This window comes from Rutidosis leptorrhynchoides, chromosome 5 (genome assembly GCF_046630445.1).
Source record: "Rutidosis leptorrhynchoides isolate AG116_Rl617_1_P2 chromosome 5, CSIRO_AGI_Rlap_v1, whole genome shotgun sequence".
Classification (NCBI taxonomy): domain Eukaryota; kingdom Viridiplantae; phylum Streptophyta; class Magnoliopsida; order Asterales; family Asteraceae; genus Rutidosis; species Rutidosis leptorrhynchoides.
The window spans coordinates 185,251,681-185,263,135 of record NC_092337.1 but is presented as its reverse complement, the minus strand read 5'-3'; positions in this window follow the sequence as shown (position 1 = coordinate 185,263,135).

Below are 11,455 nucleotides of genomic sequence, written 5' to 3'. Positions count from 1 at the left end.
TAATACAAGTTTGTATTACCAACTTCAAATTTACTTGAGAAAAGTATTTTCCTTTAACCGAATCCTCGTACTACAATGATTTTCATTCGAGTTTTAACGTCACTCCTTTTGAAACCACATGTGACCGGAAACGTCATTCTCCTTTGACGAACCAAGTAAACGATGATCAATTCACCGGGGCCGAGTTTATTCATGAGCAACCGAGAAAATTTATTCATATTCAGGTAAAACCCTACGCGACTCGTAATCACCAAGAGCTACGCCGATGTTAGACGTAAACATTTCAAATTCCACGTGGGAAACCGCGTCACGTTAAAAGTCGCACTTTGAGGAGGTGTAATCCGTTTCGGGAAACATAGAAAGCTAAATCCGCGATACACAAAACCTTTTAAAATCCTGGGGGCGTTTCGGACCCGTTACTAGCCGTTTAGATTTTTCGACTCATTTGAGTCTCCGTCCATCCTACATAGAACCTGAAGACGTAACTTGCTATTCCCTTCGACGAGCTTGCTATCGATGGTACACTCCACTTCCTAGGAGAACCGGTTGAAACCATAAATCGTGAAGCCAAACCTTAAAACAACATATGATCCCGACCGTCGAAGTTCGTTGAAATGCCCAAGGACGTACCTTCACTTATCCGTAGAATTTACAACGCAAGATCTCGAGGAAGATTCAACAACTACTACTTCCAACTAAATTTCGGGACGAAATTTCTTTTGAGGCGTGGATAATGTAACATCCCGCGTTTTTCCGTTAAATTTAATTTTAACACCGTCTTTTTTTTAAAACATAATCTTTCGTATTTAAATTAATAGTTTCCGTGAGTAACGTTCATTATATTCCCGCTATTTAATTTTGACATCACCCGTTTACTCGAGCGTTTTAAAAATATTCGATCGGTTAAATCCCGCACCCGCTTCTAAACTCGAGGGACTAAAATTGACACGGGGCAAACTAGTTGACTAGGTCAACTAGTCCACCCCAATCACCACCATTCAATCACCTCCATCTCTCTCTCTTTCTCTCTAGCAAGAACACACACACAAACACCCAATTCAAACATTCATCATCTAAATTCGGATCGGGAAGCAAACTTCAAAACAAATTACATATTCGTGATCCTCTCTTCATCCTCTACATTTTGATACCAATTTCATCAAGTTTGGGTAACATTTCTAAAACACTAAATTTCTCTAAATTCGTTTTATATACTTGAAATGGTGTTAGTTAGTGTCTATGGCTCGTGTCTAGCATGAATATATGATTTACTTGCTCGATTTGTTGTTTTGAGTAACTAGTTTGAACATTTGAAATGGGTTTGCTTAATCTTGCATTTTGGAAGATTAAATGTTGTTTGATTGTTAAAGTTCATGTTTTAATTGTGTTACTAGTATCACTAGCTTCGTTTTGATGCGTAGGTTGATTAAGAAAACTTCAAACACATGATTATTGATTTTTGTGAATTTTGGTTAGGGTTTGATAGACTTTGAAATGAACTTTTGTTGCGTTGAATGCTTGTTAATGTTGTTAGTAAGTGTTTAGACACATTGTATGCTTAATTACCTTCGGAACGGCATATCGTATGTGTAAATTGGATTCCCGAATCATAAAATACGTTTTACGAACTTGAAACTTTGAAAATGGACTTTTATTGATCACTTGATGAGATTTCGGCTATTGTAAATGATGTTTGTGATTGATGAATTGTGTTTAGTTGTATTCCTTGTAAAAATACCTTTCCGATGATATAAGATACATGTTCTAATTGTTTGCGGATCATAAAATGTGATTGTTTGTATTTTGGTTCGTGACTTGGACCATTTTTCTGCAAACTGCATGTTTCCCAGGTATTGCGCGCCGCGCATATACCCGCGCGCCGCGCAAAACAGAAATCCCAGATATTTGCCCCCTTTAGTTGAGTTCTGACCCGGATTTACACTAGGGTGCGCGCCGCGCAACCCATAGCGCGCCGCGCATATGCCCAGCTCATTTTTGTTTGTATTTTTCCTTTCACAAAATGTTTCCCGCTTAACCGTAACTCCGATTAACATGAAACTTGGCCATTCTGCTCATAAATGATTTCTCGTCTTGGGAAAATTGTCGGATACCCGACCCGACCCCGTTGACTTTGACTTTGACCAAGTTTGACTTTTAGTCAAACTTAACCAAACTTTTATGCAAATGTTCTAACATGCTTTTATACTTGTTTCTTGCAAGAAACTTGACAACATGATTCACATGCTATACTAATCGAGTCGTAACGAGCCATAGGACTAATTGAACACATTTCGCCCGACCTTGTGTCGTAACCGGTTAATTGACACAACTTACTTGTTTAGGTCAAGGCTAAGCAACTTTCATGCATACGTTACTTTGTGAAGTACTTTTATACTCGTGCACTCGAGGTGAGATCATAGTCCCACCTTTTCAACAACTTTTTATACTTTTAAATTGTGGGCTGAGAAACATATACTTTGTTACATTTTGTACTACTTACTTTTATACTTTGAACACAAGTACGATGAAACAAACATTCCACAGCGAGTTAGAACAAAAATCCTCAATTCGATTATCATTAGTTACACTTGCAGGGTGTAAGCGAGAACTTATATTGTGTGGCCATACGGGTTTGACAAACCCTCATTACGGACGGTTCGCTACCGTCTACGGATGAAATATATTTTCGAGAAACAGTGTATGTTCTAACACTATTGTGATGGGGTTCTATGGAAGGAAACGTTAAGTCTTGATAATTGGGTGCTCGCGAACAATACTTTTGGAATGCAAACGATTTTGATAATCAACGTTATGGGAATACTAAATCTTGTGGTTCAAAAACAACGTTTATTACAAACACCTATGATTTCACCAACGTTTTTCGTTGACAGTTTTCTATATGTTTCTCAGGTTCATACTCGGCTACTTGATACATGCTTCCGCACACTTTGATTTCTTGCTTGAGGTCAAGCATACATGCATACGCTAGTGATAGCACTTTTGGATTAAACCTTAAAGCATACATACTTACGCTATTTATAGCAACTGTGATTTTCAACTTAAATTATGTCGCAAGTTATTTCATTTATACTTTACAATTTTTGTAATCTTAAACTTGTTGTCGAATTGTTTGTAAACTAAACTTTGCAAGTCTTGTACGTTTCAAATGAATGCGACATAATTTTGGTCAAACGAGTCTCATATAGGGACTACGACCACGCAACGGGACCTAAGTTAACGGCGCCGTCAATAACGGTTTTGGTCGGGTCGTTACATGTATTGTAAACCATTATGTAATGGTCGTGTATAAACAGGATATTTTAGATTATCATTATTTGATAATCTACGTAAAGCTTTTTAAACCTTTATTGATGAAATAAAGGTTATGGTTTGTTTTAAAATGAATGCAGTCTTTGAAAAACGTCTCATATAGAGGTCAAAACCTCGCAACGAAATCAATTAGTATGGAACGTTTTTAATCAATAAGAACGGGACATTTCAATCATCGCCGGAATCGGAGCAAGCCATCCCGGAAACTCCACCGGTCTTTCCAAAAGATGATGCACCGATCTCAATGCTAAATAACATGACCGTTGGGAATCAGGTCCCTATTTTCGAAAACCCAAAAAAGGTAACTGATCCTGTTTCTTTAGAACCAAAAGACTTACATTTGTCAATGGAAAAGGTTAGCAAAGCCTTAGTAAGGAGAAAAGTAAAACTGCCCAAGATATCAAAAAGTCACTTTTTGTACCCATATCAAATAAAGTACAAAAAACTCCATTGACCAACAAAGGGTCTGCTGACTTTGTTTCTCCATACAATACAAATAAGACACCTTTCAACTTTAATCAAAATGACTATCCTAACCTTTCTAACTCTTCAACCATAAACAACCTTTCTCCTTCTGCTTCTGCTGCTAACGTGGTTGTTCCAAAAAACCAGTCCTTTCTCTCCAAAGGTGTCTCCTTTGCCAAGAAAGTGCAGATTAACGACAACAAAATCAACAATGAACAATGCAACGACGAATGTCGAAGCTCCTGTGAAATGGCCAAAAAGAGTTGTTTATCTAACAACAAGGCTGCTGAACCATTCATAGAGGAAAAGAAAAAAAGTAAAGCCTCTAACCTGAATTGGATTGAAGAAACACCCAATTTAGCTCAAATGTTCAACACTACTAGCAAGATCAATCACGTAGTAGGTCACGAAACAACACTCAAAAAGAGCAAGACCAACGGCAAAGAATTCGAGGCTAAGAAGTTAACCTACATAGAAGAATTGCAAAATTTGGTCATCTTATGAAATATATGGTTAACGAGGAGTCCCCGAAGCCATGAGAATCACCTCATGGAATACCCGCGGCCTAGGGAATAAATCAAAAGGTCGTATGGCGGGTAAACTTATCAACTCACATCAAATTCAATTTTTAGCGATCCAAGAAACAATGGTCAAAGTTATTTCAAAGCCAATCTTGAACGAAATATGGAAACACTTCACATATGATTCGGTTCAGCAAGAAGCAAACGGTCGATCGGGAGGTTTGTTATCTATTTGGAGAACCGATTTCTTTTCTCTTCTTGAAATTTGGAAAAGTAGAAATTGGATCACCACTATAGTAAGGTATATTCCTACCAATCGAACTATTCTTATTATCAATGTTTATGCCCCGCAACTCGAAAATCATAAGATCCATGTTTGGTCACAACTTTGTAGAATTGCAAACGGGTGGCCGGGCCCTTTATGTATTTTTGGAGATTTTAATTTGGTTGTGATTTCAAGCGAAAGATTAAGAGAACATATTGATCCCGTTGTAATTGCTTCTTTTAATGACTTCATTGATAGTGCTCGTTTATTAGATCAAATTTTGGTTAATGACGAGTTTACTTGGGAAGGTCCCTTTGGAAAATTTTCGCGAATTGATATAGCCTTGATTAATCCTTGTTGGGCTCGTTTGTAGCCCGATTGTATTTTGCAAATGGCGGATCCAGATTCATCCGATCACAAGCCCATCATCTTAGGCAAAAAACTGTTGGATTGGGGCCCAAGACCATTCCGGCTCAATAACTAGTGGTTCTCTAAATCGGGTTTTCTATTAATGTGCAAGGATAAATGGGCCAATTATCCAACACAGGGATGGGCAGCATTCGTTATTAATAAAAATCTCAGGTTATTAAAAGCTGATATCAAAGAATGGAGATCGGCTAACAGAGACATTCTCCAGGTTCAACTCCACTGTTACGTTAATGATATTAGGCTCTTAAAGGAAGCTGCTAAACAGAGGGATCTTTCCCCACTTGAATTATCAGAGCTTGCCTCTCTTAAAGCTCTTTAAAAAAAGGTCATCAAGAAAATCGATTCTAAAAGAAGAATCCAATCAAAGTTTCGATGGTTGAAGTTAGGCGAAAAAAATTCAAAAATTTTTCACCTCGAATCTCGTATTAAGTTGCAATCCTCTTATATTACCGTTATGCAAATCAACGGTTTTTGGCAAGATGATCCTGCTATCGTAAAAGATTACTGTTTTTCTTTTTTTGAAAACTTATTTACAGCACAGGTATCAAATGGGGTGACTGTTGAGTAGGTTGGACTGAATCTCACTCAAATTTCTGCACAGCTTCGTGATGCAATTGAATCTCCTTTTTCTACAGAGGAAGTGGTACAGGTTGTTAATTGTTTCAATGGTAACAAAAAACCGGGGACGGACGGGTTAACTTTATCTTTTTTCAAGAAGGCTTGGGCCTTTTTAGATGACAACCTAATGGACATGTTCGATCAATTTCACTCAAACCCTTCCTTCCTGAAAGGATTTAGCTCATCTTTCATCGTGTTAATTCCAAAATCAAACTCGGCTAAGTCAATCGAACATCTTCGTCCCATTAGCCTCATAAACGCCCCTTATAAGATACTAGCCAAAACCATAGCTAATAGATTAAAGCGTGTCATTCCTTTAATCATTAGTGAATGCCAAAACGGTTTCGTCCCATCAAGGCTTTTGATGGACGGGGTTATGATTGTTAACGAAGCTATTCACATGGAAAAGAAGAAAAAGGTCCCATTGTTGCTTTTAAAATCGATTTTTCGAAAGCGTACGATAGTGTTTCTCACGCATTTTTACTCACGGTTCTTGAGAAGATGGGTTTCGGAGCAAAGTTCATCTCTTGGATAAAGTATTGTATTTCAAACGTCCATTTTTCGGTCCTTGTAAATGGGTCTCCTTCACGGGAAGGTATTATGCACCAGGGATTAAGACAAGGGGACCCTCTCTCGTCTTTCTTATTTATCATTGTTGCGGAAGTTTTAAGCAAAATTCTTTCCAAAGATCTTGCCAACGGCCTTCTAAAAGGTTGTCGTTTCGGTAACGGGGTAACCATTAATCACTCTCAATTTGCGGATGCCACGATCATCTTCGCAAAACCGTCTTTTCAAGAACTTAATCTGATAAAGCATAATTTAGAGCTTTTCTTCCATCTATCCGAGTTACAAATGAACGCCGTAAAAATCACTCTTTATGGCATTCATGTTTCAAGAGCGGATATGATTTCTTATTCGGTCATTTTCAATTGCAAAGTTGGTCATTTTCCCTTGACTTACCTTGGCGTCCCGATCGGTATTAATAAGGAGAGAATATCCATGTGGGAACCAATTGTTTCAAAATTCAAAAAGCGACTTGCGGGGTGGAAAGGAAGATGTCTTTCCTTTGGTGGTCGACTAGTCTGAAACGACCCATTCATATACATTATAAACGATTCACAATAGTTGATTACATCGCAAGGTATTTGACCTCTATATGATATATTTTACAAACATTGCATTCGTTTTAAAAAAAAACTTTCTTTACATCAAAAATTGACAGGCATGCATACCATTTCATAATATCCACTATCCAACTATAATTGACTTAATAATAATCTTGATGAACTCAATGACTCGAATGCAACGTCTTTCAAAAGATATGCCATGAATGACTCCAAGTAATATCTTTAAAATGAGCAAATGCACAGCGAAAGATTTCTTTAATACCTGAGAATAAACATGCTTTAAAGTGTCAACTAAAAGGTTGGTGAGTTCATTAGTTTTTCATAATCAATCATTTTCAATAATATAATAGACCACAAGATACTCATAATTAGAAAACAATCTGTGCAGGTCTATTCCTGCTGTAAAATCATTCATATGAAGAACACCGGAACCTTTCAAACAAATCACCAACGGTAGCTAATGCGTAGTGCAATGACAAAATCATCTCATCGTGGTAGTTAATACAATATAATTCTTACAACATTGGCTAATGCGTACGCAATACAAAATCATCCCTCCGAGGGTAGCTGAAACGGGGGCTAATGCGTACGCAATGCAAAATCATCCCTCCGTTACCAACTACAAAGTCGACTATAATATAATACAATACATCGGGGGCTAGTGTGTGCAATGCAAAATCATCCCACCGATGGTAGTTAAAACGGGAGCTAATGCGTACGCAATGCAAAATCATCTCTCCGTTAACTACTAAATCTAACCTCTGAATCCAAATAATTCTATCATAGAATGTAGTTTTGAATATTTGTGTCTATTTCATCAATCATTTATAAAAGCAGTTCATGTATTCTCAGTTCAAAAATATATCTCAAAAGCATTTAGGAAACAGTTATAAAAACAGCGCATGTATTCTCGGTCCCAAAAATGTAAAGAGTAAAAGGGAATCAAATGAACTCACCATACTGTATTTCGTAGTAAAAATATATATAATGTCATTGAATAAGTGCAAGGTTGGCCTCGGATTCACGAACCTAAATTAATTATGTATATTTATATGTTGGTCAATATTTGTCTAACAATTTAGGTTAAGTCATAGTGTACCACAATCCTAATGCTCGAGTCTAATATGCAAAAGTCAACAAAAGTAATTTGACTCAAAATGATTTCCAAAATTTATACATGATTATTATATAGTTTAAATATCGTCGTTTTATATTTTTAAATATTTTTAAAAGATTTATTAGAGTAGATAATATTATTCATTTATTAATAAATAAAACTTTATATAAAAATATACTTTTATATATTTTAAGTAATAAAATTTATAAAGTTCATTTAATATCATAAAAATATTATGATAGGTTTTATTAAGTAAATATATTATTTGTATTATATATTTATTTGATAAACTGACATTGATAATAATAAGTAAAAGTTGTATTATTTTGTAATAATAATTATTATTATTCTATTAATAAAAATATCAATATTTATATTCACTAAAAAATGATATTATGATAAAATGATAATTCTAATTATGATAACTTTAATATTTACGATACTTTTTAATATTACTTTAAAATAATAATTTTATTTAAAATGATAATAATAATGATATTTTATAATATCAATGACAATTCTATTATAATAATAATTTTTATTAAAATGATAGTTTTAATACTAACGATACTTTTAATAATAATATTAATAAGAAAAATAATAAGAACGATAATTTTATCAAAATCAATATTTTACAATATTTTAATTCTCATCATGATACCTATACTCATTATTCCCTAATCGATTCATTTAATAGCTTTTAATCATCTTTTATATCGCGTTCATGTTAATGATAATAATAGTAATCATATTAATTAGGTATTACAAATATTAGTTTTTAATTATAATAATACTAATGATAATAAATACTGTAATAATATTAATGATAATACTAATTATAACTTTAACGATAATAACGATAATAATAAAAATAACAATTTTTAATGATAATACTACTTATTGATAATAATAATAATAATAATAATAATAATAATAATAATAATAATAATAATAATAATAATAATAATAATAATAATAATAATAATAATAATAATAATAATTAGATAAAAACTATAACAACGATAATAACGACGATAATAATAATCATTTTTACAAAAATTCAATTGACTATAACTTCTAATCTGTTCATCGAAACCATTCGATATCTAAATGAAAAGTTCTTAATTTTTCGCTAGCTTTTCAACAACATGCATATCTTATATCTTATCTCAACCGCATATGTAACTAATTCAGGATTCAACATAACCTATCTAATGACAATATCAAAACTACAAGCATGCATAATTCTAAATACTCGAGCACTAGTCAGGGATACACTAATAATATATAAAAGTTAAGTTATAAGTGCTCACGTATCAATATTAAGATTCAATATTGCAGGAAAGGTACGTAGACGCAACGGAGATGATAAACACTAGATTGACCTCACGAGCATACCCATGAACTATACCCATCACCTCCATAGCTATAACCCATAATTTTCTTAGCCCTATCCCACTCGAAAAACACGTTTGAAATAATTTGCCCATAACCTCGTCGTAGTATTTTATGTATATTACTAATAATAATACTATGATTAATAATAATAATATTAATCTTAATAATAATAATAATAATTATAATATATATTTATGTATATATGTTGCAGAGAGATAGATAGAAGAAGTTATGAATACACAAACTGCATCGCTCGACTTTTAAAGGAACTGAGCCACCTAACCACCACCATGTGATCGCATGGTTTGAAAGGAGGATGGCCATACGATCGCATGGCCTAGTTTTCCAGCTCATTTACACGACTAAAAGGCTGCCGACACTTATATTAATATTTAATATTTAATATATTTATTTATTTAATTTATATAATTAATTGTATATTATATTATATTTACGTACATGGTAAAAATGTAATTTTTTTTCTAATGACATGGACGTTGTCACTCGACTCATGTACCGCTTTCGGTTTCGCGAACGGGTTTTTGTACGCTTAGAAAACTAGCTTTTTACGTTACGCGACATGTACCCTTATTAATAATTTGACTTACTCATCAACAAATTATTTTAAAATAAAAGTAACTTATAAAATTGAGCGTTGTGGTTATTTGCTTCTATAAATCAGTGGTTCGTTGTTTACCCAAGTATATTAATTTAAATAGGGACGTTTTATGACTAAATTCAAATATATATATTTATGTTTGAAATATTTATCTAATGATATAATATTTAGTCTTTCAAAACTAATTATATTTCAAAGTTCGTTTTAAGATCGTTTAGAAAAATATTATTACACATATCGTTTATACTTTAAAACTTAAATAGATACAATTTATTTATGCACTAAAGTTTTAAATATCAATCGCATTACTATGTGAGTATTACTATCGTATACTTAATTATTTTGAAAACATATATATCTAATGGACACATTTTAAATACACGTTGCAAGTTATTTATATGTATAACAACCAATATTCCAACTTACGTTTATTTAATCAAAGATATTTTAAATAAACAAGTTCTACTATATCAAAAAGCGTTTTCGTACACTTGTAACTAAATCATTTTTATTAACATTAGTCTTCCACTAACTTTTGTCTAATCCTTGTTAATGACACTTTTGTTCTTACTTGTAAATCACTTTACCATTTTCCGAATATGGTTTAAAAGGAATAGATTTTCTCAAATCATAGTGGACCTCTCAACAGAGACTTGTAATCATAATTCAATGTATCTGATAATTCAATCATTTGATCTTATCTTCTAATTCCATCGATAAATATTTTGAAACAGATACAATTGATGAAACATGACTAGGAACTTCGAGATCAACAGGTTTAATTCACACAATGGCGGAATTAGTGAATCAAACCAATCAAAGTGAATATGGGAAGCTTTTTGGGATTAAATTAGTCAAACCACAACAAGGATTGTGATTAGATTAATGCCTAGAGCTATTATTCACTACCTGGAGTGATTTGGGTTAAGAGAGAATCAGATCAGGTGAACCAGATCTGAGTGATTGTGTGTGAGAGAGGCTTAACCTAAAATGAAGAACATAAACCTTTATATACCTCAGCTGTTGACTCAACCGTACGTATCATCCATCACTCGTATGAGTTGGCCTCATCGGCCGTACGGTTGATCACTCACTCGTGTTTTCTCATTTAGGTTATAATTGTGACTTAGCTCAGCATCAACCGTGCGTATGAGCCTGTCAGCCGTACGAGTGATGCTTCACTCGTACGTCTGACTAAGTCTAACATAGTCAAACATCCTTATCGTGTTCTTGTAATACCTGTAACCACATATAAACACGGATAGGATAATAACGAGCGATCATGGTATCTTGTAAACTGTTGCACCTGCAATGGACGTGGGTAGATGTCTAGGGACTTGCATAAAATGCATCAACAACAATCATGTAAAGTATTAACTCTAATATTTTGTTTACGTTTCAAGTTATAATATATATACACATATACATATATAATTATATTCGTTTAATGGCTCGTGAATCGTCGAGAACAATCGAAGGGTAATTGGTCATATGAACATAATTCAAAGTTTTTGAGATTTCAACCATTACAGACATTGCTTATCGTGTCGAAAATATATAAAGATC